The following is a 25,922-nucleotide window of genomic DNA, read 5'->3' on the forward strand; positions in this document are numbered from 1 at the left end:
TCACTTTGGAAAATGTCTATCCTAAGCCCAAGAGGAAGGAGGATGTGAGGTACACTAAAGACACATACATGGAACTTAATTTTAGCTTTATTCCTATTAAGTCCAAATAGCAATCAGCTGGAGACCAGGAAAGCCGACCGTGGTATATTCTACAAAGAAAGGCTACATAACAATTAGAACAAAGCATTGATCATGACACTTGGCAGCAAAGATGAAACTCACAGACATTATGCTGGATGCAAGAAGCCAGGGCAAAAAATACTTTATACAAAGTTCAAAAACAGGCAAAACTAAGATGACAGAGGTCAGACAGGTCACTTCTGGGCAGAAGAGGAGGGTTGAATGGGAATTGACTGGGACGAGCCACCAGGGAGCCTTTCTGGGGCTAGAACATTTCACATGTTGCTCTGGGGGTGGGAGGTGGCGCACACATGGGAAATTCATCCCACTGTACAACTATGGTTTGTACAAAACACGAACACACTGGCAACTGACAAATTTAAGGCAAATGACGAAGATATTGACTCGAGCAAAGATTCCTGATACACCTTCACTAGGTCAGGAGCCAAGCCCCAATTCCACACATGGGCAGCCCTGGGCCCCCAGGTGCTAGAAGGTACATGATTCATCCAGGAAAACCAAGGCGTACTTGAAAGCTGGCAGTTTATCCCGGCAGATAAGGAAAAGATTCATTTGTTAGTTTATCCAATATAGAAAAATGGCTACTGTGTATTGGGCAATTAAATATACAGAGTGTGTGTGTGTGTGCGCGCGTGCACATGCGCCCATGCATATATGGGTATGTGCACAAATGGTCCGATTTTTCATACAAGAGGCTATTCTCCAGTAAAAGTGGGATTTCTTCATGGTGGAGAATCAGAGCTGACTGAAGTGCCTTGGGAAGTGAAATACTCAAAAACTGGGTAAAACCTGCTGCTCTGAAGATGAGACCTTTACTCCCACTTGCTTAGGTGTAGTTTCTCTTTTAACTGAGTCAGTCTCTTTATTTGTTCAAGGTGGATTTATGGTAATTCATAGTTACTAGGGTTTCCCTGATAGCTCAGTTGGTAAAGAATTTGCCTGCAATGCAGGAGACTCCGGTTTGATTCCTGGGTTGGGAAGATCTACTGGAGAAGGGATAGGCTACCCACTCCAGTATTCTTGGGCTTCCCTGGTGGCTCAGCTGGTAAAGAATCTGCCTGCAATGGGGGAGACCTGGGTTCGATCCCTGGGTTAGGAAGATCCCTCAGAGAAGGGAAAGGCTACCCACTCCAGTATTCTGGCCTGGAGAATTCCATGGACTGTATAGTCCATGGGGTTGCAAAGAGTCGGACATGACTGAGTGACTTTCACCTTCACTTTATAGCTGCTAATACTGTCCTGATGTATTTCTTTACTCTGAAAGCATAATCTGAGATAAGTCTATGTTTGTTTATATCCTGAAATTCATCACTTTAAAAGGCACTGTGCATTAATTTATTGAATGTTTATCAAATTCCCGCTATGTGTTATGTATCTAATTCATAACCAAATTCCAAGGTGGGAGGGGGGTCAAAGCATATACAACTGTAATGTAAAAAGAATTATGTTAAGTTATTTGATAACTTTTTTGCCTCTCAAATGTAAATTTTATTCACATTAATTACTAGCAAAAGAGACTGAAACCATTTTGGAAAGTAACAGCTCTTCAAAGTAAAAAGATATTAAGCATAAGGAGTTAAAGCAAGTTCTAGGAGATGGTGAAGGACATGGAAGCCTGGCATGCTACAGTCCATGGGCTCACAAAGAGATGGACATGACTGAACAACTGAACAACAAAGCATAGTTCAAAAGTATCTATTGTTGTGATGTATGTCGGAGAGTGTTTTGCCTATGTTCTCCTCTAGGAGTTTTATAGTTCCTGGTCTTACGTTTAGATCTTTAATCCATTTTGAGTTGATTTTTGTGTATGGTGTTAGGAAGTGTTCTAGTTTCATTCTTTTACAAGTGGTTGGCCAGTTTTCCCAGCACCACTTGTTAAAGATATTGTCTTTAATCCATTGTATATTCTTGACTCCTTTGTCAAAGACAAGGTGTCCATAGGTGCATGGGTTTATCTCTGGGCTTTCTATTTTGTTCCATTGATCTATATTTCTGTCTTTGTGCCAGTACCATACTGTCTTGATGACTGTGGCTTTGTAGTAGAGCCTGAAGTCAGGCAGGTTGATTCCTCCAGTTCCATTCTTCTTTCTCAAGATTGCTTTGGCAATTTGAGTTTTTTTTGTATTTCCATACAAATCTTGAAATTATTTGTTCTAGCTCTGTGAAAAAATACCGTTGGTAGCTTGATAGGGATTACATTGAATCTATAGATTGCTTTGGGTAGTATACTCATTTTCACTATATTGATTCTTCTGGTCCATGAACATGGTATATTTCTCCATCTATTAGTGTCCTCTTTGATTTCTTTCACCAGTGTTTTATAGTTTCCTATATACAGGTCTTTAGTTTCTTTAGGTAGATATATTCCTAAGTATTTTATTATTTTCATTGCAATGGTGAACGGAATTGTTTCCTTAATTTTTATTTCTATTTTCTCATTATTAGTGTATAGGAATGCAAGGGATTTCTGTGTGTTGATTTTATATCCTGCAACTTTACTATATTCATTGATTAGCTCTAGTAATTTTCTGGTGGAGTCTTTAGGGTTTTCTATGTAGAGGATCATGTCATCTGCAAACAGTGAGAGTTTTACTTCTTCTTTTCCAATTTGGATTCCTTTTATTTCTTTTTCTGCTCTGATTTCTGTGGCCAAAACTTCCAAAACTTTGTTGAATAGTAGTGGTGAGAGTGGGGCATACACACCGAGGAAACCAGAATTGAAAGAGACACGTGTACCCCAATGTTCATTGCAGCACTGTTTATAATAGCCAGGACCTGGAAGCAACCTAGATGTCCATCAGCAGATGAATGGATAGGAAAGCTGTGGTACATATACACAATGGAGTATTACTCAGCCATTAAAAAAAGAATACATTTGAATCAGTTCTAATGAGGTGGATGAAACTGGAGCCTATTATACAGAGTGAAGTAAGCCAGAAATAAAAACACCAATACAGTATACTAACGCATATATATGGAATTTAGAAAGATGGTAACAATAACCTGTATGCAAGACAGCAAAAGAGACACAGATGTATAGAACAGTCTTTTGGACTCTGTGGGAGAGGGAGAGGGAGAGGGAGAGGGTGGGATGATTTGGGAGAATGGCATTGAAACATGTATAATATCATATAAGAAATGAATCGCCAGTCCAGGTTTGATGCAGGATACAGGATGCTTGGGGCTGGTGCACTGGGATGACCCAGAGGGATGGTATGGGGAGGGAGGTGGGAGGGGGGTTCAGGATGGGGAACACATGTATACCCATGGAGGATTCATGTTGATGTATGGCAAAACTAATACAATATTGTAAAGTAATTAGCCTCCAATTAAAATAAATAAATTTAAATTAAAAAAAAGAAAATGGAAAAAAAAGTATCTATTGTTGTTTAGTCACTCATTTGTGTCTGACTCTGAAATCCCATGGACTGTAGCCCACCAGAATCTATTAATCAAATTCAGGTTATTGCCAGGAGACACTGGTTTACCAAAAATATACTTTTTTTTTGGCCATACTTTGCACCTTGTGGAATCTCAGTTCCCCAACCAGGATATAACCCAGGCCCTCGGCAGTGAAAGTATGAGTCCTACTAGTGGATTGTAGGGAATTCTAAGATTACCAAAAATATAAATTCTGACTTGCAGCATGTTGTTGTTGCTGTTTTAGTCACTAACTCGTGTCTGACCCTTGGCAACCCCATGGACAGGAGCCTGGTGGGCTGCAGACTGTATGTATCCCGTGATTAAAGCACAGCTTATTAGTATTAAATTGTTGTTGTGCTATTTTTACAGTCTATAGCCCACCAGGCTCCTCTGTCCATGGAATTCTCCAGGCAAGAATACCAGAATGGGTAGCCATTTCCTCCTTCATGGAATCTTCCCGACCCAGGGATCGAACCCACATTTCCTGCATTGACAGGCCGATTCTTTACTGTTGAGCCTCCGGAAAAGCCCAACTTGCAGCATATATGAGTGTTTTTCAGTTTTAATCTGCATATGTAACATGGGGCACTTGGTACATTTGGGGTAAATGTATAATTGTTAGTCGCTCAGTCATGTCCAACTTTGCAACCCCATGGACTGTAGCCCACCAGGCTCCTCAGTCCGTGGGTATCTCCAGGCAAAAATACTGATGTGGGTTGCCATGCCCTCCTCCAGGGGATCTTCCCAACCCAGGGATTGAATCCACAAGTCTTATGTCTCCTGCATTGGCAGGTGAGTTCTTTATCACTAGCCCCACCTGAGAACCCAAGTAATCCAGATGAGCTAATCCAAATCCATCTCCAGGTTAGCCTCCCACACACATAACAAATAGATCTCCAATAAATGTTTGGCTTAGTCACAGAGAAAAAAAAAAAAAAACAGCATAAAAACAATGATTTACCTTGAAACAAGAATCACAAATTCTGGGAATTCTAAGAAACTTTTAAAATAGTGCGCTAGAACTCTATTCTATGCGGTATCTAAGGGACAAGACTGAAGACTGTAATGGCTTTATTTGTAAACAATCTTAACTTCAGACTTATGTGCCATGTGTGGCATTTCAGGCTTATGTGGCACGTGGCAATTGTGTGTCGGTGGGCAGAATTCCTCCCGTGTTCCCTTAGTCCACTTGATACTGAGCTGTGCTTTAGTCATCTTTCTAAAAATGGCACAAAGTGCCTGGAGAGGCGGGGACCCACCCTCCCTGGAAGCATGAAAGGCCAAGTGCTTGGTCACCTGTGAGTGATTTCTGCAGAATGTGTTCCTGGGTTACTCGGGAGAGTGCACTGCTTAGCCCACACGGCCCAGTCCCTTTAAGATTCTGTGATTCCAGTTCCACTTCTCTGTCACCTACGGGGTCTTTGGTAAATAACTCTTGAACAGAGGCAGTTAAACTCATTCCAGGCCATGATTTCTTTCATTGTCATCACATGGTCAGCTGTGATGTTCCCATAACCCGCTATGGAGGAAGGATTCAGAGAAGAGATCAAAGGTGGCACCAGGTCTCCAGGCCAAGGCAAGAAGCGAGACCCTTTTGTTCCTAGAACTGTGTTGCAGAACTCAGCAGAGAAGGCGAAGGGGAAGGACTAGTTAGCTGTGCAGACCTGGGTGAGACTGGCCATAGCAACGTCGTCCTGCAGCTGCTGTCTCTTCTACAAAACACTTGATCTCAAATTGTCTCATCTGGCTCTCATAACAACCTAGAGGAGGGACACGTACGACTGTCCCCATTTGACAGATGGGAAAACTGAGGCCCAGAGAAGCTGAAGCCTCTCAACGTCAGGCTTCCAAGCTGCTCTGCTCAGGGGATGGAGGTGCAGCTGAGGCAGAGGGGTGCAACACACATCTGTCTCCTCCTCTGGAAAGTTAAAGGGCTAAGCTAGACAGGTGCTTTGGTTTCTTTTAGACCTAAATGCCTCATTTCTCCAGGCAGGGTTGTGCCAAACCAGAAAATGAAACAACTGGGAAGTCTTGGTGGGAGAGGCACTGGGGAGAGGACACCAACAGTCAAAATTTCTTTACAAGTTAGTCATTTCCTCCCGGACATCCTTCTTGTTCTGACCTCTTCATCTTCACCTCTGTCACCCACTCATGCCAACATATGCATCATCACCTGCGAGTCCAGCTAGAGATGAGTGCAAATAACACTTCATTCATGTCCTGCTCCCAGAACGAGGATAAAAGTCATATTCATATGAGGGTCAGTTTGCATGAGGGTCATGAATGTTCACACCAAGCCTTGGAGGTGTTCAGTTCTCTTTCCTCAGTCAGCTCCAGTTCTTTGGGGGTGCCCTTAGGGCCGCCAAGAGTTTGGGACCTTCCTTTTGTAGAATAATAGCCAGAGACTCTCTTTCAGATCTGTCTGTTTCATCCCAAGATGCAGGATTCCAGATGCTGCTTCCAACCCCTGAAACCCCCCACAGTGAGCAGGCAGAGTTACTCTTTCAAGCTACACAAGTCAGATTTCTTTTCCCTAAAGACTATTCTTATGCTGTTATTTCCTTGTTTGTTGCTTGCATTAGATTATTGTTTCTACACCTAAATTTCCCTGAACGATACTATGGTGTGAATGTTTGTGTCCTCCCAAAATCCATATGTTGAAATCTAATGCCCAGTGCAATGGTTTTAGGAGGTGGGGCCTTTGGGAGGTGATTAGGCAAGAGGGTGGAGCCCTTAGGAATGGGATCGATGCCCTCATACAGGACAGACCATTTGCCCTCCCCACTATGTGGAGGTCACAGCTAGAAGGCACCATCTACGAACAAGAAATCACCCTGTTACTGGATGTTACAAAAGAAAACATGACTGAATAGAGACTATGCCATGTTCATGGATTAGAAAATACATACCATAGGCAAAAGCCAAGACAAGCTGGAAGGACAATATGTAGGACTTACCCTCCCAGATGTCCAGTCTCATCATAAATGTGTTGGAACTAAGAGAATATGATAGTGACACAGGTTAGAGCCTGAAACTAGTGAATCCTCAGGATCAATCCAGTAACTGTCTCCCTGTATATATAACTCGATGTGTGATAAAGGGAGACTTAGAAATCAATGGAGAAGGACGGAAAAAGAAAATGAAAGTGTCAGTTGCTCAGTCATGTCCGACTCTCTGCAACCCACCAGGCTCCTCTGTCCATGGGATTCTCCAGGCAAGAATACTGGAATGGGTTGCCATTCCCTTCTCCAGGGGATTTTCCCGACCCAGGGATAGAACCCGGGTCTCCCACATTGCAGGTAGATTCTTTACTATCTGAGCCAGCAGGGAAGCCCAAAGAAAGGCAGGCTTACTCATAAATGGTGGAAGGACACTGACCATCTGTAAGGAAGTAAAAGAAAATTAGTTTTTATGTTGCACAACAAATATCTAACAAAATCCAGGCAGGTTAAAGGTCTAATTATAAAAGGCAACCTACAAAAACCCTTAGAAGAAGATGTACGGAAATAACTTCATGGCCTCAGAGTAGGGAGGATTTTTCAGACCAGACACAAAGAAGCACAAACCATACAGGAAATAAATAATATATTTAGGTTTTCTACACCACCAAAAAAGAAAAAGTGAATACGACCACAGCCTGGAAGATATGTGCAACAAAGAATACAGAGACTTTTAGCCAGAAAGTGTAAGAATTCTGATGAAACAGGTGGGGGGGAAGTGGGGGTGGGGAGCAAGCAAACACTAAAAGAAAAATATTCAAAAGCTATAAGTAAAATATAGAATTACCATGTGACTCAGCAATTCTACTCCTAGGTGTATATTCCGCTCCTAGGTGTGACCCAGCAATTCCACTCCTAGAAATGAAAACACACGTCCATACAAGACCTTATACACAAAAGTTCACAGCAGCCATCACCCGTGATAACCAAAAAAGTAGAAACAAACAAACTAAACACCCATTACCTGGTTACTAAACCAAACGTGACACATCCTTACAGTGGACTATTACTGAATCTTGAAAGCAACATGCTAAGTAAAAGAATCAGCTACAGAGGACCACATACTATATGATTCCATCTATGATATCTCCAGAACGAACACATCTATAGAGACAGGAAGTGGACTGGTGGCTGGCAGGGGAGTTTGGAGGAGCGAGGGTAAGGGTTTCCTTTTATTCATGCTGTAAACTGATTGAGGTGGTGTTTGCAAAATTCTGTGAATACACTAAAAGCCACTGAATCACACATTTTAAATGGGTGAATCGTATCTCAGAAAAAATGTGAATTATATCTCAAAAAAGCTATTCTTGGGGATCCCAGGTGGCTCAGTGGTGAAGAATCTGCTAGTCAATGCAGGAGTTGCAGGAGATGTGGGTTAGATTCCTGGGTGAGGAAGATCCCCTGGAGAAGGAAATGGCAACCTACTCCAATACTCTTGCTGGGATAATCCCGTGGACAGAGGAGCGAGCCATGCAGGCTACGGTCCATGGGGTCACAAAGAGCTGGACGCAACTGACGCAACTCAGCATGCATGCACACAAAGCTATTCTTAAATATTTCTTATCTAAATGGATAATTCACAGAAGAGAAAAATCTAATACGCACTTGAAAGATGGTCATTTGCAACACTAATGAGGAAAAGGCAAGTGAAACAATGAGGCAGAAGTTCATGCTCATGCTCATCGTACCAGCAAAAATCTCAAAGACTAGCAGTGTCAAGCATGAACAAGAGAGTAGAGAAACACTGAGCTTCAGACACGCTGCTGGAGGGAAGCTGATGTCCCCTCATCAAAAAACTCTGGGGATGTCGAAAAAGGGTGAAGATGCTCACACTCTCCAAGGCAACAATCCCGCTTGCAGACAGAGACCCTGGAGACAGCCTCACACGGAAGTTCCAGAAGACACAGCAAAAGGATCTGGGGCAAAGTCTGCTACCCTGAAACGTGGGGACACAGATGTCAGTTCAGCAGTGGGCAGGTAAGCTGTGGTGTGGGAATACGGGAGAGTATGACCCCACAGGTCCCATGGCAAATCTCACAAATATAATATTGAATTAAAACCACAAGTTGCAGACTAAGCATACCCACTATCATGTCATTTATATAAAGTTTGAAAGTATGCACAACAGAACTATGTGCTGTGTATGGAATCGTACATACATGAAAATAAAATTAATCTCCTCTAAATTCGTGTGAGTTGCTCCCTCTGAGAGGGAAGAAGTAAGATGAGCTCCTGAGTGTCCAGCCAGGCTGGGCTGGATCTATTATGGTTTGTGCAATAAAAACAGGCTGGTATGGGTATCATGTCATGTGAAGATGAGTCAAATTGGAGGTGGGTGATTACTGAGTTGTTCTCTTCTATATCTTTCGAATCTTCAACATTTTTGAGAAAAAGCATAGGTATCCATTGCCATCCTAAAGGAAATCAGTCCTGAATATTCATTGGAAGGACTGATGCTGAAGCTGAAACTCCAATACTTTGGCCACCTGATGTGAAGAACTGACTCTTCAAAAGAACAGGTCTTTGAAAAGACCCTGATGCTGGGAAAGATTGAAGGTGGGAGGAGAAGGGGGCAGCAGAGGATGAGATGGTTGGATGGCATCACCGACTCAATGGACACAAGTTTGAGTGAGCTCCAGGAGATGGTGATGATCAGGGAAGCCTGGAATGCCGCAGTCCATGGGGTCGCAAGGAGTCAGACACAACTGAGCGACTGAACTGAACTGATCTATTGCTACCCTGCAATGTTCCCATGAATACATATGTGTTAATGTGGAGACCCCCAGGCAGCTCCCTGTGGTGGGTGGTGTCCAGAGAGACCAGAAGCCTGGCTGCCAAAGACGAGGTCCTGATGTGGTGGGGTGAGGGGTCGGGAGAGTGGAAATCGGGAACTCAGCAGTCAGAACAATGGATACCGGGCGCCCTGGCAGGTAGACCTCAGGAGCAGGTCTGGGAGCAACCACCAGTGGACAGCAGGGCGTCAGCTAAAAGCAGAAATCAGAAAAAGGACAAATCCAGAGATGAGCACCAGACAAAACAAGAGAGAGGCAGGCGAGAATCCGTGTGCTCACAGTGAAACACAGAGGATGAGGAGAGGGTTCTGGGCCTAGGACCACTGTTCAGAAAATGTACACACGCAGCGTATGCTGAGTAACCGGGAAGGACGGGCAAGAGGAACCATGTCTCCTCTCTCAGGAAGCCTGGGACCTCTGCCTGGGGAGGATGGGCCAGGTGCACAGATCACGGTAATTCAAAGCAAAGTGTTCATGTAGTCGGAGGGCTCTGTGTGGGGCACGAGAGACAAAGAGAGAATGCTGAAGTGAGGTGGAGGCCACCATCACCCAGCAGGACCCGATGAGGCCTTCCCAGAACAGACCCCTGCTGCATCCTCCGCTGCCTTTTGTCTGTAGAAAAACTTCAGTCAAGGCATAAATTTAATCAGAGAAGTGATAAAATGCAGGAAGAAAGGAAAACAGTCAAGCAAGATAAAAATACTTTAGCCATTAAACAAAGTTCAGTTCAGTTGCTCAGTCATGTCTGACTCTTTGCAACCCCATGAATCGCAGCACACCAGGCCTCCCTGTCCATCACCAACTCCCAGAGTTTACCCAAACTCATGTCCATCGAGTTGGTGATGCCATCCAGCCATCTCATCCTCTGTCATCCCCTTCTCCTCCTGCCCACAATCCCTCCCAGCATCAGGGTCTTTTCCAATGAGTCAGCTCTTCGCATGAGGTGGCCAAAGTACTGGAGTTTCAGCTTCAGCATCAGTCCTTCCAAAGAACACCCAGGAATGATCTCCTTTAGGATGGACTGGTTGGATCTCCTTGCAGTCCAAGGGACTCTCAAGAGTCTTCTCCAATACCACAGTTCAAAAGCATCAATTCTTCGGTGCTCAGCTTTCTCCACAGTCCAACTCTCACATCCATACATGACCACTGGAAAAACCATAACCTTGACTAGATGGACCTTTGTTGGCAAAGTAATGTCTCTGCTTTTTAATATGCTGTCTAGGTTGGTCATAACTTTCCTTCCAAGGAGTAAGCATCATTTTAATTTCATGGCTGCAATCACCATCTGCAGTGATTTTGGAGCCCAAAAAAATAAAGTCTGGGGGAGGGAAGTGGGAGGGGGATTCAGGATGGGGAACACATGTACACCCATGGCGGATTCATGCTGATGTATGGCAAAGCCAATACAATATTGTAAAGTAATTAGCCTCCAATTAAAATAAATAAATTTAAATTAAAAAATAAATAAATTTAGCATATGTTATTTGAAAGAAAAAATAAATAAAGTCTGACACTGTTTCCACAGTTTCCCCATCTATTTCCCATGAAGTGATGGGACCAGATGCCATGATCTTAGTTTTCTGAATGTTGAGCTTTAAGCCAACTTTTTCAGTCTCCTCTTTCACTTTCATCAAGAGGCTTTTTAGTTCCTCTTCACTTTCTGCCATAAGGGTGGTGTCATCTGCATATCTGAGGTTATTGATATTTCTCCTGGCAATCTTGATTCTTCAGGGACAACAGATAATATTCCAAGCCATGTCCTTTGAGCTGTTGAGCAGGCACTGAAACCCCCACCAGGTGGGAGAAGTCAACTGCAAGCTGCCCACAAGCACGTCAGATGGGCGGGAAGCACCTTAGATGGGTTGAGGAGCATGTCAGATGGGTTGGAAGCAGAAGGTTGATGATGCTGACGCCCCATTACCTCACCACCAGCCAATCAGAAGAGTGTCCATGAGCTGACCACGCCCTGCTCCTTGACTCTGGGTGGCACACATAGTCTTGAGGGCATTTGCCTGCTGTGGCCAGCTTTGCCTGGCAAATTTCTACTTCACCCAACTCTGTCTCTGAGATTTCATCCAGCACAGGTGAACAAAGGCCAAATCTCGGCAACAACATCAACAAAGTTCCTCCCCAGGCTGCTTGCCCAGCTTCCTGACCATCAGTGAAGGCAGACAGCTGCCCAGCAGCATCCCACCCCAATGAACACACGCAGAAACTAAGAGGCAGCGAGGCCCCAAGAATCAACCTTGGGAGCAGAGAAGGAGGAAACCCAGATTCTCCGATGTGAAGGAAAGAGGCTTACTCCCTGAACGGAATTTACCCCTAGTCGGAATATTCAAGAAAGGCTTCCTGGGGGAAGCAGCATTTGGTGAAAAAGGCTTTTCACAGGTGGAGGAAGAGAAGACCAAAGCAGGAGAGATTCGTGCCAGGGACCCCTGGGGCGGGGGTGCAGAGACAGGGGATAGAAAGCCCAGTTTCATTCTTGGAACCAACGGTGCATCCTGCATGTAACAGCAGTGTTGTCACGAACACGCTGAGTGTGCCAGGGGACAGGTGTGACCCTGTGGGTGGTGTCCAGGTTACGGCATGGAGAGAAAGGGGCACACTGGGGAGGGGTCGGAGGCCATGCTGGGTCGACTCCTGAGCGGGTCTGGACATGGGCGAGGAGTCCCTTAGGAAGGTCCCCACAACGGATCACAGGGAGTCTCTGAGGTGTCTCCACATCAAGTCATTGATAGGATGAAAGGGCGCCTTGTGTCACTGAAAAGAGTTTTCTGTGGGCGCTGGGTCTCCCTGATCATGACCCTGGGGCTTTCCAGGGTGGCAGTTCTCCTTCCTGGACTCCCTCCTCCCACCCTTGTCTTGTCCCAAACACAACACACTCTGTGCAGAAAACATTAATTTTTCATATCCTCAATTTTTTTAATGTGATTTTAATTCTGTGTCCCTTAATAAACACTACGCAAATCCCATATTCAGAAAAAGTTTACAACTATCTGCCTCTGCAATAGCCACACGTCCCAACACCACTCCGGTCCACCTTGTGAATGTACTAAAATCCACTCAACTGCACACTTTGAAACGGTGCATTTTTATGACATGTGGAATCTAACTCAATAAAAAGAAATGAAGAGAAACTAGCGTAAAACAGCTGTCGTGGGTCTGCGAATGGAAGCGTTTCAAGCTGAGTATAACGGTCGATTTTTAGCTACTGTGCTATTTCAGAAAAATTATAAGTGAACATTCAAACTAAAATCGCCAAAATTTTATTCTACCTAAGCTGTCGAGCGACATGGTTTTCACCCAAGATTTCCCACTTCTCTCTTCTGGTTTTGACTGGAGGAAATTTAAAAATTATGTCATCCCGAGGCATTGAGGTTGCCCGTCTGCTCACTGTGTAGATATCATCAGGAAAGAAGAGAAGGGCAAACACAAGAAGCCTCGGGGCAGAGGGGGTGGTCAGGCAGCCTCGAGGGGGTGACGCTTAAGGTGGGACCTGAGAGAAGTCAGGTGGCTTCTGAAGTTGGGCGGGTGAGAGTGGTCTGGAAACGACAAGGCTCCCAGTCACCTCGGATCCAGTGGATGGGGGCTGCCAGCGTCTCAGGAGAAGTGGCAGGGAATGTGGGTGTTGAACTTGAGACTGAACTACGTGAAACCAACCACTGTCCCAGGCCCCGCGGGAGTTTCCTCCTCCCAAAAAGCATTCAGGAAGTTTCACGCCATCGGAAGGATGGGGGTTTTGACTCATGTCCACTCAGTGCTTTCCCGATTAGATAATTTGGGGGAGTTTAAAAAAAAAAAAAGGTCAGTCCTCACCATAACTTAATCCTGTTCAGAAGCTCTTTAACGAAGGGGTTCGGGTGGAAGGAGGTGGTAAACGGAATAAATTGTTATTTTCAAATCGCAAGACAAAAATGCAGACAAGCTACGGCAGCAAAAACCAGGAAACTGAAATTTTGTCAAGAAAAATTTGGAATCCTTTAGGAAGGTGGGGGTACCTCTTAGCCTTTCTTTGTGCCGGGGGCTCCCTGGTGAGTTCAATGGTGATCGCTCCAGATAGATGGCCACGTGCTAAGCCCCAGGGCCTGGGAATGTGACCTTACTGGAAAAGCGGCCTTTGCAAATAAAATTAAGTTAAGGATCTTGAGGTGAGGTCATCCTGGATTTAGGGTGTCCTTATAAAAAGAGAGGACTCGGCCACATGCAGAGGGAACCAGAGATGGGAGTGAGGCAGCCACAAGACAAAGACCACCAGGGCAGCCAGTGGCCACCAGAAAGCAAGCACAGAAAGCACAGAGTGCATTCCCCTTCACAGCCGGCCAACACCTTGACTTCAGGCTTCTGCCTCCAGAGCTGTGAAAAAACACACTTCTCAACAGAAACCTTTTAGCAATTCATTACAGCATCCACAGGAATGGTGAGGCTTAATGCGCCCCTTGTCAAGAAGGTTTCTGAAATGTGAATATAATGAAGTGCACAGGATTGGGGAAACAAAAACAAAAACAGTTGTACTGAAGTACACGCCGCTCTCTGATAACAGAAGACACCCCGGGAACCCTGATAACTGGTGACTACCATGAATCAGAAACACTTAAGAATAGCCACTTGGCCAGGGGAGGGGTCACCTGTCACTGGCAGCTGTGTATGAATTCCGCCATAAACACAGAGGGGTCCCGAGGCTTCCTCCCCAGGACATTCAGACTCAAATGCAATGCCAAGCTTCAGTGCCAATGTGAAACCCCGAACAATGGCTTTGAACAGGCATAAAGGGATACAAACCATTTCTGTCAAAAATCGTCCATTGAACTTCCTAGTGAAAGCCACTAGAGCACTGCACACCTTTACCTCTGGGAATGGGTGCACAGTTGACTCGTCAAGGGGCCCAGGTGGCCTCCAACATAGGATCTGCTCAAGTCCAGGCTGTGCCCAGAGCATGTGTGCATGGCCTGCTGTGGATCAGGGTTCCTCGCCCTGAAATGGGATCCAATATTCATAACCAGGTGGGAAAAAGGATTATGATGACCAGCTTCTCAACAAATACTGTTTTGCATTCAAAATATTCAAGATACTCTTGCCCTAAAATCACCACCGCATTCAGAAACCCCAAAAGAGCAACAGTGTCAGCATCAAATCACAGTGTCCCCTGGTCTGTGTACTCAGCAGGAAGACTGATCACCAGTTGGCTGTGGTCAAACCCTTGGGAAGATGGTTAGCTTGGAGAAAAAGAGAGAACTCCCAGAAACAATCACCAGAATCAGCACGACATCAAACTACAGATGCCTCGGCCCCTGCAGCACTTCCCCTTCCCCTCCTCCAGGGAGCCGCAGCCTTAGAACACCCCGTATACCTTACTGTGACATCCAGACAGGTAGTGGGAGGGCCTGCCACACACTGAGCCTCACTTGTAGTAACAGGGTGAACAGAACCCAAAACTAGCCCACAAGGTTTCCTATCCCGATCCCTGGATTATGAAGGGATGAGACACCACACCCTGACTTTGTTATTTTATGGGGCAGAAGGAGTTCGGCAGGTGTAATTAAGGTTACTCATCTGTTGGCCTTGAGTGAATCGAAAGGGAGATGATCTGGGTGAGCCTAATCAAATCACACGCACCCTTAAAAGGCAGAGAATTTTCTCCAGCTGGTGGCAAAAGGGGAAGTCAAAGGGTCAAAGCATGAAGGGGCCCTGTGGAAAGCATGAGAAGGGATGTGCATGGCATCTGGGAGCAGAGACTGGTCCTGGATAACCTCCAGCAAGGAAATAGAGACCCTCAGTCCTACAGCCACAAGGACCCAAAGTCTGCCAACAAACTGGGTGAGCTTTCCCCAGCCGAGCGTCCAGATGAGAATGCAGCCCAGTTGACACCTTGGCTGCAGCCCGTGAGACCCTCAGCAGAGAACACAGTTGGGTCCCCATGAACTTCCAACCTGCAGAATCAAGATGACAAATGGGTGTTGTTGAAAGTGACTAAGTTTGTGGCAACTTGTTATCCAGCAATAGGAAACAGACACAAGTAACATTCCATCAGGAGCAGCCAGCTGCTTGACCAGCTGCTGCTGCTGCTGCTAAGTCCCTTCAGTCGTGTCCCAGAGATGGCAGCCCACCAAGGGCCCCTGTCCCTGGGACTCTCCAGGAAAGAACACTGGAGTGGGTTGCTATTTTCTTCTCCAAAACCAGCTAGAACAGCTCAATTCACATAGGGGCGATGCAGCAAGGAGTCCACATGGCACCTGTTACTGATGGTCCCATCTACTCCTTCTCCATCCAACAGGGCAGCCACCAGCCACATGTGGACACCACATATTTGAAACGTAACTGGTATACAACATACCAGATTTTGGAGACTCAGTATAAGAAAAAAGAATGTAAACTATCTCTTTAACACCTTTTATATTGATTACATGTAGCATTGATAATATTATGATTCTACTGGGATAAATGAATCTATATTATTAATGTTGCTGTTGTTTAGTCAGTAAGTCATGTCCAGCTGTTTGCAACCGCATGGACTGCAGCATGCCAGGCTTCCCCGTCCTTCACTGTTTCCCAGAGTTTGCTTAAACTTATGTCCATTGAATGGACGGTCCAGTGATGCCGTCCAGCCATCTCATCCTCTGTCGTCCCCTTCTCCTCCTGTCTTCAATCTTTCCCAGCATCAGGGTCTTTTCAAATGAGTCAGTTCTTCGCATCAGGCAGCCAAAGTATTGGAGCTTCAGCTTCAGCATCAGTCTTTCCAATGAATATTCAGGGTTGATTTCCTTTAAGATTGACTGGTTTGATCTCCTTGCTGTCCAAGGACTCTCCAGAGTCTTCTCCAACACCCCAGTTTGAAAGCATCAATTCTTCAGCACTCAGCCTTCTTTATGGTCCAACTCTAATATCCGTACATGACTACTGGAAAAACCATAGCTTTGACTAGATGGACCTTTGTTGGCAAAGTGAAGTGTCTGCTTTTTAAAACACTGTATAGGTTTGTCAGAGCTTCTTTTCAAAGGAGCAAGTATCTTTTCTTTTCATGGCTGCAGTCAAAATCCACAGTGATTTTGGAGCCCAAGAAAATAAAATCTGCCACTGTTTCCATTTTTCCCTCAGTATATGCCATGAAGTGACGGGACTGTATGCCATAGTTTTTTGAATGTTGAGTTTTAAGCCAGCTTTTTCATTCTCCTCTTTCACCTTCATCAAGAGGCACTTTAGTTCCTCTTCACTTTTCTGCCATTAGAGTAGCATCATCTGCTTATCCAAGATTGTTGATATTTCTCTGAGCAATCTTGATTCCAGCTTCCGAATTATCCAACCTAGCGTTTTGCATCATGTACTCTGCATATAAGTTAAATAAGCAGGGTGACAATATACAGCCTTGATGTTATATGAACATTGATTTCACCTATTTCTTTTTAGTTTTTAAATGTGACTTCTAGAAAATGTTAAATTAGGCCTATGGGCCACCTCATATTTCCACTGGACAAAGCTGATCTAGGTATTATCTCCTGCAATTTTCCTAGCTCCCTGTGGGGTGGGTGCTACCCAGTGGTCCAGAGGAGAAAACTGAGACTTTACAGAGTAAATTGATCAACATCACAGGGTGAGGGAGTGAACCAGAGATGGGAATCAGGTTCGCCAGAGCCCAAATCCCACTCTCTCCCAGGTTGGCAGATGACCCTCTCAAATGACTGCAAAGGCCTGCATTCTCAACAGAGGCTGCTTGTGCCTTAAATCAAACAAATGGCTGCAGATGGGGACAAAGCCACAAGCAGATCAGCTTAAGGAAGTATTTTGGGGTGGGGGGAGACTTTTCACCACCCTTCAAATTTTACTCTAAGAACTCACTCTGATAAGCCCAAGGAAAAAGATCTTAGAAATGAGAAATGAAGCAGTCATTAGGGAAATTTGGGGGTTCTTGGTCTCCTTTTCTGTGATATCCAAGGACATGTTATAAGAAAAAAAAGGTTTAGGGAATTCCCTGGTGATCTAGTAATTAGGACTCCACAATTTCACTGCCAAGGGCACACGTTTGATCCTTAGTCGGGGAACTAAGATCCCACAAGCTGAGCAGCACAGCCAAAAACAATTTTTTAAATTAAAAACAAAAGGTAAGAAGGGTTATTAAATGTCCATTGCCAGATGAATAGATAATGAAGATGTAGTGCATATATACAATGGAATACTACTCAGCAATTAAAAAAAGAATGGAATAATGCCATTTGCAGCATGGATGCAACTAGAGATTATCATACTAAGTGAAGTAAGACAGAAAGACAAATATCATCTGATATCACTTTTACGTGGAATCTAAAATATGGCACAAACGAGCCTATCTACAAAAGAGAAACAGACTCACAGACATAAGAGAACAGACTTGTGGTTTTCAAAGGGGAGGGAGGTAGGAGACAGAAGGACTCGTAGTTTGGGACTAGCAAATACAAGCTATTATATTGATATATAGGATGGATAAACAACAAGCTCCTACTATAGAGCACTGCTGCTGCTGCTGCTGCTGCTAAGTCGCCTCAGTCGTGTCCGACTCTGTGCGACCCCACAGACCAGAATGGAAAAGAATGTATACGTATAACTGAATCGCTTTGCTGTACAGCAGAAGCTAACACAGCACAGTAAATCAACCATTGTGGGTGTGTTAGTTGCTCAGTCTTGTCCAACTCTTGTCCATGCGACCTCATGGACAGTAGCCCCCTAGATTCCTCTGTTCATGGAGTTCTCCAGGCAAGAACACTGGAGTGGGTAGCCATTTCCTTCTCCAAGGGATCTTCCCGATCCAGGGATCAAACCGGGTCTTCTGCATTGCAGGCAGATTCTTTACCACCTGACCCACCAGGGAAGCCCAAGTCAACCACACTTCAATTGCACAAAAGAAAGAAAAGAGAGGTTATGGTCCATCTTTATAAATGCCTTTCATAAGCCCTAGCATTTCAATTACTAATATATGGGTAAATTGTTGGTTATTTTGATGTAAGTTCCACCCAATATCCATTCAATTACCCAAAACAAGGCTGCAGAGGAGCCAGCCCATTGGGCTCGTCCCGCTATGGACACAGTCTGGGAAAAGAACAGGCAGTGGTGGCCTGTGCCCAGCAGGACACAATCCCTCCACCTCCCTGAAGGCCAGCCCCTCAAGGGATCGGGGGCCAGGGTCACCCTTGACACCAGGAGAAACTGAGGGTTACTTTAGGAAGTGGCAGCTTACAGAGGTGGCTCAGTCCCTCATAATCACTCACTGTTTATCTGTTTTCAGTCTATCTGTTGATCTTAGTAATATTTTACGCTGCTAGTGTCCCATCAATTCGTATTCAATTTGCACTCCTTCCTAGCAAATGTTGATCACTTACAATTCAGTGATCATTGTATCAAGGATGCTGAGCTATAAATTCCTTTCTTAGAAAAGCTGTTACTGTAATTGCCATGCCTATCATCAAGGACTCAAAGATCTGCCAGGCATGCCACCTCCCAGGAGGCCTCCTGGAATTGTTCTTGGGGTGGAGGTCGGGAGAGGTGGGATGCTATTGGTAGGGGGATCTCCAGGGTCATGTTTTGAAATTTGCTGTAGACTTGTTTTTGCTAATAACATGTGATACTCTTGGTTACTTCTCAAAAACTCTTGCTTCAAAGATGCTGACCTTGCTCACATGGACTGTGGCTCCAGCAAGGAACTAGGGTCCTTCCTGCACATCCCAGGATAGGCTGAGCATGACCCGGGAGACTGTGCTTCCTTCTGAGTCACACGACCACATCGGGGTGACTGTGGGTCGGGAAAGACAAACACCCAACTCAAGCCCCAAGAGCTCCACAAGCTGATCATCATTTACATTGGAGATGAATTGAAATTCTTTGTTTACAAAATTATGGCTCTGCCCTTGAGCCTTTGGATATTTTAATTTTTATCAAGGGTTTTAACCTGCTGGCATATGGGCTAACTTTGGGTGCATTAACCTGAGTCTATCCTCTGCTTAGAATTAGAAGGAGATGCTGGAATCCCCTAGATCCCCTCCTTCCCGCAGTGGTCCACTGATTACCTGATTTGTACACATATATTCCTAGCAGCAAGATTCCTAGTAACCAAAAGGCTGAAACAACCCAAATGTTCACTGACAGACAAAGGAATAAACAAACGCAGCCGGTCCATACAACTATTAGTCTTAAAAAGGAAGGAAATGCTGATACACGCTACATCATGGATGGCCCATAAGGACACTGTGCTAAATGAAAGGAACCAGACACAGAAGGACACATACTGTGGGATTTTGCTTACATGAGGTATAATCAATAGGCAAATGTATAGGGACCGAAAGCAGGGCCTGGGGGAGGAAGTAGGAGGAGTCGGTGTTTAATAGGGAGCGTTTCAGTTTGGGAAGATGAGAAAGTCCTGGAGGTAGATGGTGGTGATGGTTGTACAACAATGTAAATGCACTTGATGCCACTCAACTGCATGCATAAAAGTAGCTAAAATGATACGCTTTATGTTATGTATATTTTACTACAATTTTTAAAATTTTAATACTTCAGCAACAGGAAAACAGATCAGATGTTATCTTCAACCGATAAATATTAACCTCATGAGAATGAAAACTTTCCAATTCTGAAATACTGAATCAGTAGCTAGCCAGGGAATGCAGCATTGTGGGGAAAAAAAAATGAAATTGCTATTAACTTGAGTAGGAGAAAAACATGGGATATAAATACATATTTTGGATGTAAAAATATATTTTAAAATATGTGTAAAATTTTTTGAGGAGTTGAAAGAGAATATAAAGGTCAATTTCCATGTGAGTCTGTAAATTGCTTGTTTTCACTTTCTAGTTCTTTTGTTTGCCTGTTCTTCACTATGGATCTCACTTAGGGCTGCTGCTGCTAAGTCATTCAGTCGTGTCTGACTCTGTGTGACCCCAGAGATGGTAGCCCACCAGGCTCCCCCGTCCCTGGGATTCTTCAGGCAAGAACACTGGAGTGGGTTGCCATTTCCTTCTCCAATGCATGAAAGTGAAAAGTGAAAGTGAAGTCGCTCAGTCGTGTCTGACTCCTAGCGACCCCATGGACTGCAGCCCACCAGGCTCCTCCGTCCATGGGATTTTCCAGGCAAGAGTACTGGAGTGGGGTGCCATTTCCTTCTCCAGGGCATGAAAAGAGAAAAGTGAAAGTGAAGTCGCTCAGTCGTGCCCAGCTCTTAGTGACCCCATGGACTGCAGCCTACCAGGCTCCTCCGTCCATGGGATTTTCCAGGCAAGAGTACTGGAGTGGGGTGCTATTACCTCTCCTTAGGGCAGTCCCCTACTAAAATGGTTTTATTTTTTTATAAAGATACTTCTAGGAAATGTCCACACTGTAGAAAAGCATAGGAAAAAAATTAAAATTCCCCCAAGTTAAATCACAAATCCCTAGCTATTCTAAGGGTTGGAGGTAGGTATTAGTTGGATAGATTAGTAGGATAGACAAATGATTGATAGATGGGTGGATAAATAGATAGATAATGGATAGATGATGGAGTGATGATGATAAACAGATAAAATTTACATAAATAGAATCATTATATTTATTTTCTCAGAAAAACACTGTATAGATCATTCCATGTTAAGGTATATATACCTATCTTCAGAATATATGATGATAAAATTCACCAAGAAGATGAAACAATCTAAATGTGTAGGCACCTAGCAACAGAGAATCAAAATAAGTGAAAAAATAAATTGAAACGAAGGGAGAAATAGTCAGATTCTAAAATCATGCTTTTAGGGAATTCCCTGGCAGTCCAGGGGTTAGGACTTGGCATTCTCCCTGCCAGAGCCCAGGTTCGCCAATTCCTGTTTGGGGAACTAAGATCACAAAAGCTGTGTGGCACAACAAAAATAAATAAATTATACTTGGAGACAGGAATATAAAAGAGCTGAACAGCACAGTAACCAACTTAACCAACACTTACAGAACAGCCCATTCAACAAAAGAAAACTCTAAAGATGGACCATGGCCTCAGCCACACAACAAACATTAACAAATCTGGAATAACTGAAATCATACAAAGTAGGTTCTCTGACCACAGTAGAATTAAACTACAAATTAATGACAAAAAAAAAAAAAACTGAGAACCCTCCCCACAGAAAAAATATGTAGAAATTAAACACACACCTAAATAATCCCTGGGTCAAAAAGTAAGTCACAAGGGAAATTATGAAATGTTTGGAATGGAATAAAAATGAAAATACAAAATATCAAAATCTGCAGGATGCCAGTAAAGCAGTGCTTAGAGGAAAGAATAGAGACATCAGAAGCTTATATTAGGAAAGAAGGTAGTTTTCAAATAAGTAATCTAAGCCTTTACCTTAAGAAATGAGGAAAAAAGAAGAAGAGCAAATTAAACCCAAACCAAGCAAAATGAGAGAAGAAATAAAGACAGGAACAAGTGTGAATTAAATTAAAAAAGAAAAACAGAAGATGAAATCAATAAAACCAAAAGTTGGTTCTTTGAAAAGATCAAGAAAATTGAGAAACCTCTAGCCAGACTGACCAAGAAAAAATTAGGAAAGACAAACATCACCAAAATAAGGAATACCATATTATCTCAGTGATATTAGACAAAGAACAAAGTAATACTATAAACAACTCTATAAGCAATTTGACAACTTGGATGGACTTGACCAATTCCTTCAAGAATACAGACTATCAAAACTCACTCAAGAAGTAGATATTCTAACCAGTTCTGTATTTAAAGAAATCGAGTTTGTATTTTTAAAAAAATCTTCCAAGAAAGAAATCCCAAGCCCTTTTCCAAACATTCAATAAAGGAATAATACAAATTCTGCAGTCTTTTCCAGAAAAATAAAAGATGGGAAAATTCCCAATTCATTCTGTGCAGCCCAAACCAGAGGAGTAATACACAAGAAAGGTAAACGATAGCCCAATATCCCACATGAATATAGGCACAAAAGCCCTCATTGAAATAGTAGCAAATCTCAGCCATTCATGAGCAAAACACATCAATACCAAGTCGAATCTAGTCTGGAATTCTAGGCTAGATCAACATGAGAAAATCAAGCAATTAGCAGATTAAAGAATAAAAACCACAGCAGTATCTGGATAGATAAACAAAATGCATTTGACTAAATTTAACATCCACTCATGACATTAAAAAAAAAACAAAAACCTCTCTCAGCAAATTAAGAATACAGGGAAACTTCTCTAACCTGATAGAGGACATTTACAAAATGTTAAAAAAAACTGAATGCTTTCCCCCTAAATTCAGGAATAAATTTGAGCAAGTCCACCCTCTCCCTACAGAACTGAAAATGTGTCTTTCCAAAAATCTGTACACAAAACTTACAGCTTTGGCTTTGCTCATAATTTCTCAAAAACAAAAATATAGAAATCCTTCAGTGGACGATTAGATATCGAAATCGTGATGTGTTTCCAAATAGTGGTATAGTACACGGTACATTCCCACTTGACAGAATATTGTTGTTTAGCTGCTAAGTTGTGTCCAACTCCTTTGAGACCCCATGGACAGAAGTCTGCCAGGCTCCTCTGTCCATGGAATTTCCCAGGTAAGAATGTTAGAGTCATTTGTCCAACCAGAGGTCCATGGTTGCTTTGGATTAGGGACAGAGGGGGAGTTCAGACTATAAAGGGGCAACCTGAAGATTGGGGGTGGGGGGGCACACTGTCTCCTGGTCTGGGGGTGGCTGCAGAGCCTCACATAGTTATTAAAACATAAAGATTCGTATCTCAAAAAAAGTGAAACTTACTATATGCGTGCGTGTGTGCCAAGTCGCTTCAGGCATGTCTGACTCTTTGTGATTCTATGGACTGTAGCCCCCTAGGTTCCTCTGTCCTTGGGATTCTCCATGCCCTCCTCCAGGGAATCTTCCCAGCCCAGGTCTCCTGAATCTCCTGCATTGGCAGGCGGGTTCTTTACCACTAGCGCCATCTGGGAAGCCTGAAACTTAGTATATGAAAACTTTTAAATACATCTTGTAGAAGCTAGAAACACACACACACACACACGTCTATTTTCTAGCCATCCTCCCAGCTGCATTCTTACAGATAAACTTTAGATTAATTGTGGGGTTTTTTTTTAAGCTCAAAAATAATTTGCTTTGAACTGTACTAAATTACAACTAACTCATGAGAAACGGACATATTTTCAACAGTAGATCTTTCTATCCAAGAACATCTGTATCATTTTTTACACTTTTTCACAGAGTCTTCAATCTTTTTCACTTTGGATCCTGCACATTTTTATGACAATTTTCCTAGGTTTTTAATGCATTTTGTTGTTACTGTGAATGAAATCATTTTTTTACATTACGATCTCTAAATGATCATTATGGGTTTAAAAGGAAAATATAGGTTTCTGAGTAGCTATTTTATAACTGGCCACCTCAACTGACCTCCTAGTTGGTATTAATTTCAGTTATTAATTAATAAGATGACACATGTGCTTGCATCACCCACAAACAGTGGCTGCTCTTGGCCACCATGTCTATGCCTGACTTCCCTTTTCTCACTGTGATGACTAACGCTTCGAAAACAATGTCAAGTAATTCCACTTTTATTTTCTAAGTTCCACCCGCAAGGAGGAGGCCAAGCAGCTCTCCAGCCTCTTGCGCTCCGGTGTCACTTTTCTAAACTCAAAAACAAAAGAGTGGAGCCTGTATACACATCTCTGTATTGCTCACAACATTCCAGTCATTAAAAACTAATGACTTGGCAACATTGGAAGTGTTGAAGGAAGAAGGCAGGTTGTTGCTCCCTTACCGCCCCAGCCAGCCGCCGTCCGCTGTGTGCGCCCATCCTGTGTAATTGGCACTCAGTTGTCGTCAGAACATAGGAAGTGTCAGTTCAGAGGTTGAAAGCACTTCCTGGATTCTGCACGCAGACTCCTAGACCCAGCCGGGCATGTGTGCACATTCCCACCTCCCCATCAGAAACGGTGGTGAAAGAGTGGAGCGCAGAAAACATCAGAGTGGCAACTCCTCTAAGGACCACGGTGAGATGACAGGAGGGGAAGGAACCAGGCGTGGAGGCACCCAGAGGGTGACAGAGCTGGAGAGGAAGAGGGCAGCTGGCATGGCCGCGCCATCAGGCTGGACTGGCCGATCTAGAGACTGGAAAGCCTGAGAGAACTGTCCCTGCCCTGGTCACTGGCTGTCTGGGTGACATGAACAACTCCCCTTAGTAAAGAGAGCAAACTGAATTTCCAAGGACACGTTCAGCTCCGAGTTCACGTATCTGTTCCCTAGGGGAAGCGAGGCACCCGGGATGAGGGCTGGGCTGTCAGAGCGAGACGACTGAGAAGCAATCCCAGGTGTTTCCAGACCATGAGGTCATCCGTGCTTTGTGTTGGAAAGGACCGGATGGCTGACCTAACATAATTCCCCCCACTTTAGGAATCCCCTCTCGAACACCCTTGACATCCCGAGACTGATTCTGACCCTGTGTCCTTCCCAGGGATCTAAATGGCAGTTCTCAGATTCTGGTACAGGAACAATGCCAGTCTGAGACAGTCTTCATCACTGGCAGCTCAAATATCCTTTCTTTCATGAATGATAACACTGCCATATGGTAGGTAGTTTTTAAAGTACCTTATTACAAAATCAAGACATCAACTCCCCAACACACCCAGGTTTTCCTTCCAACTAGTAAATTCCATGGACAGAGGAGCCTGGTGGGCTGCAGTCCATGGGGTCGCTAAGAGTCGGACACGACTGAGCGACTTCTCTTTCACTTTTCACTTTCATGTATTGGAGAAGGAAATGGCAACCCACTTCAGTGTTCTTGCCTGGAGAATCCCAGGGACGGGGGAGCCTGGTGGGCTGCTGTCTATGGGATCGCACAGAGTCGGACACAACTGAAGGGACTTAGCAGCAGCAGCAGCAGTGTTTGAAAGAATCCACCTTCAATGTGGGAGACCTGGGTTTGATCCCTGGATTGGGAAGATGCCCTGGAGAAGGGAAAGGCTTCACTCCAGTATTCTGGCCTGGAGAATTCCAGGGGTCACAAAGAATCAGACATGATTGAGCAACTTTCACTTTCATTTTCAGTGTTTGAAACACAAGAGAGTAAGAAGCCTTCAGTTCAGTTCAGTTCAGTTGCTCAGTCGTGTCCGACTCCTTGCGACCCCATGAATCACAGCACGCCAGGCCTCCCTGTCCATCACCAACTCCCAGAATTCACTCAGACTCATGTCCATTGAGTCAGTGATGCCATCCAGCCATCTCATCCTCTGTCGTCCCCTTCTCCTCCTGCCCCCAATCCCTCCCAGCATCAGAGTCTTTTCCAATGAGTCAACTCTTCGCATGAGGTGGCCAAAGTACTGGAGTTTCAGCTTTAGCATCATTCCTTCCAAAGAAATCCCAGGGCTGATCTCCTTTAGAAGCCTTAGAGAACATCATATATGAGCAAACGTGTCATAAAAGGAGGACACCACACGAGAGCGTCTATGAGTTTCTGTGCAGATGATAAAGACAAACACAAACACATGCTTTACGGTGGAGAGGAATTCTTAAGTACATTTTCACCTTTCTGCCCCTCACACCCTGCATGGTGAGTGTCCAACACAAGATGG

General features: G+C 44.1%; 1 protein-coding gene across 1 annotated transcript in view; it reads right to left on the reverse strand.

Annotated features, from left to right (window-relative positions):
• IRF8 (interferon regulatory factor 8) overlaps positions 1 to 24,133 on the reverse strand; it is a 51,239-nt gene extending 27,106 nt beyond the window's left edge. Inside the window, exon 1 of the mRNA XM_070388601.1 lies at positions 24,113 to 24,133. The gene's annotated coding sequence lies outside the window, so the exon portion shown is untranslated. The remainder of the gene's footprint in view (positions 1 to 24,112) is intronic.
• Positions 24,134 to 25,922: the final 1,789 nt, after the last annotated feature.

Source organism: Bos mutus, chromosome 18 (assembly GCF_027580195.1).
Source record: "Bos mutus isolate GX-2022 chromosome 18, NWIPB_WYAK_1.1, whole genome shotgun sequence".
In the NCBI taxonomy this organism is placed as follows: domain Eukaryota; kingdom Metazoa; phylum Chordata; class Mammalia; order Artiodactyla; family Bovidae; genus Bos; species Bos mutus.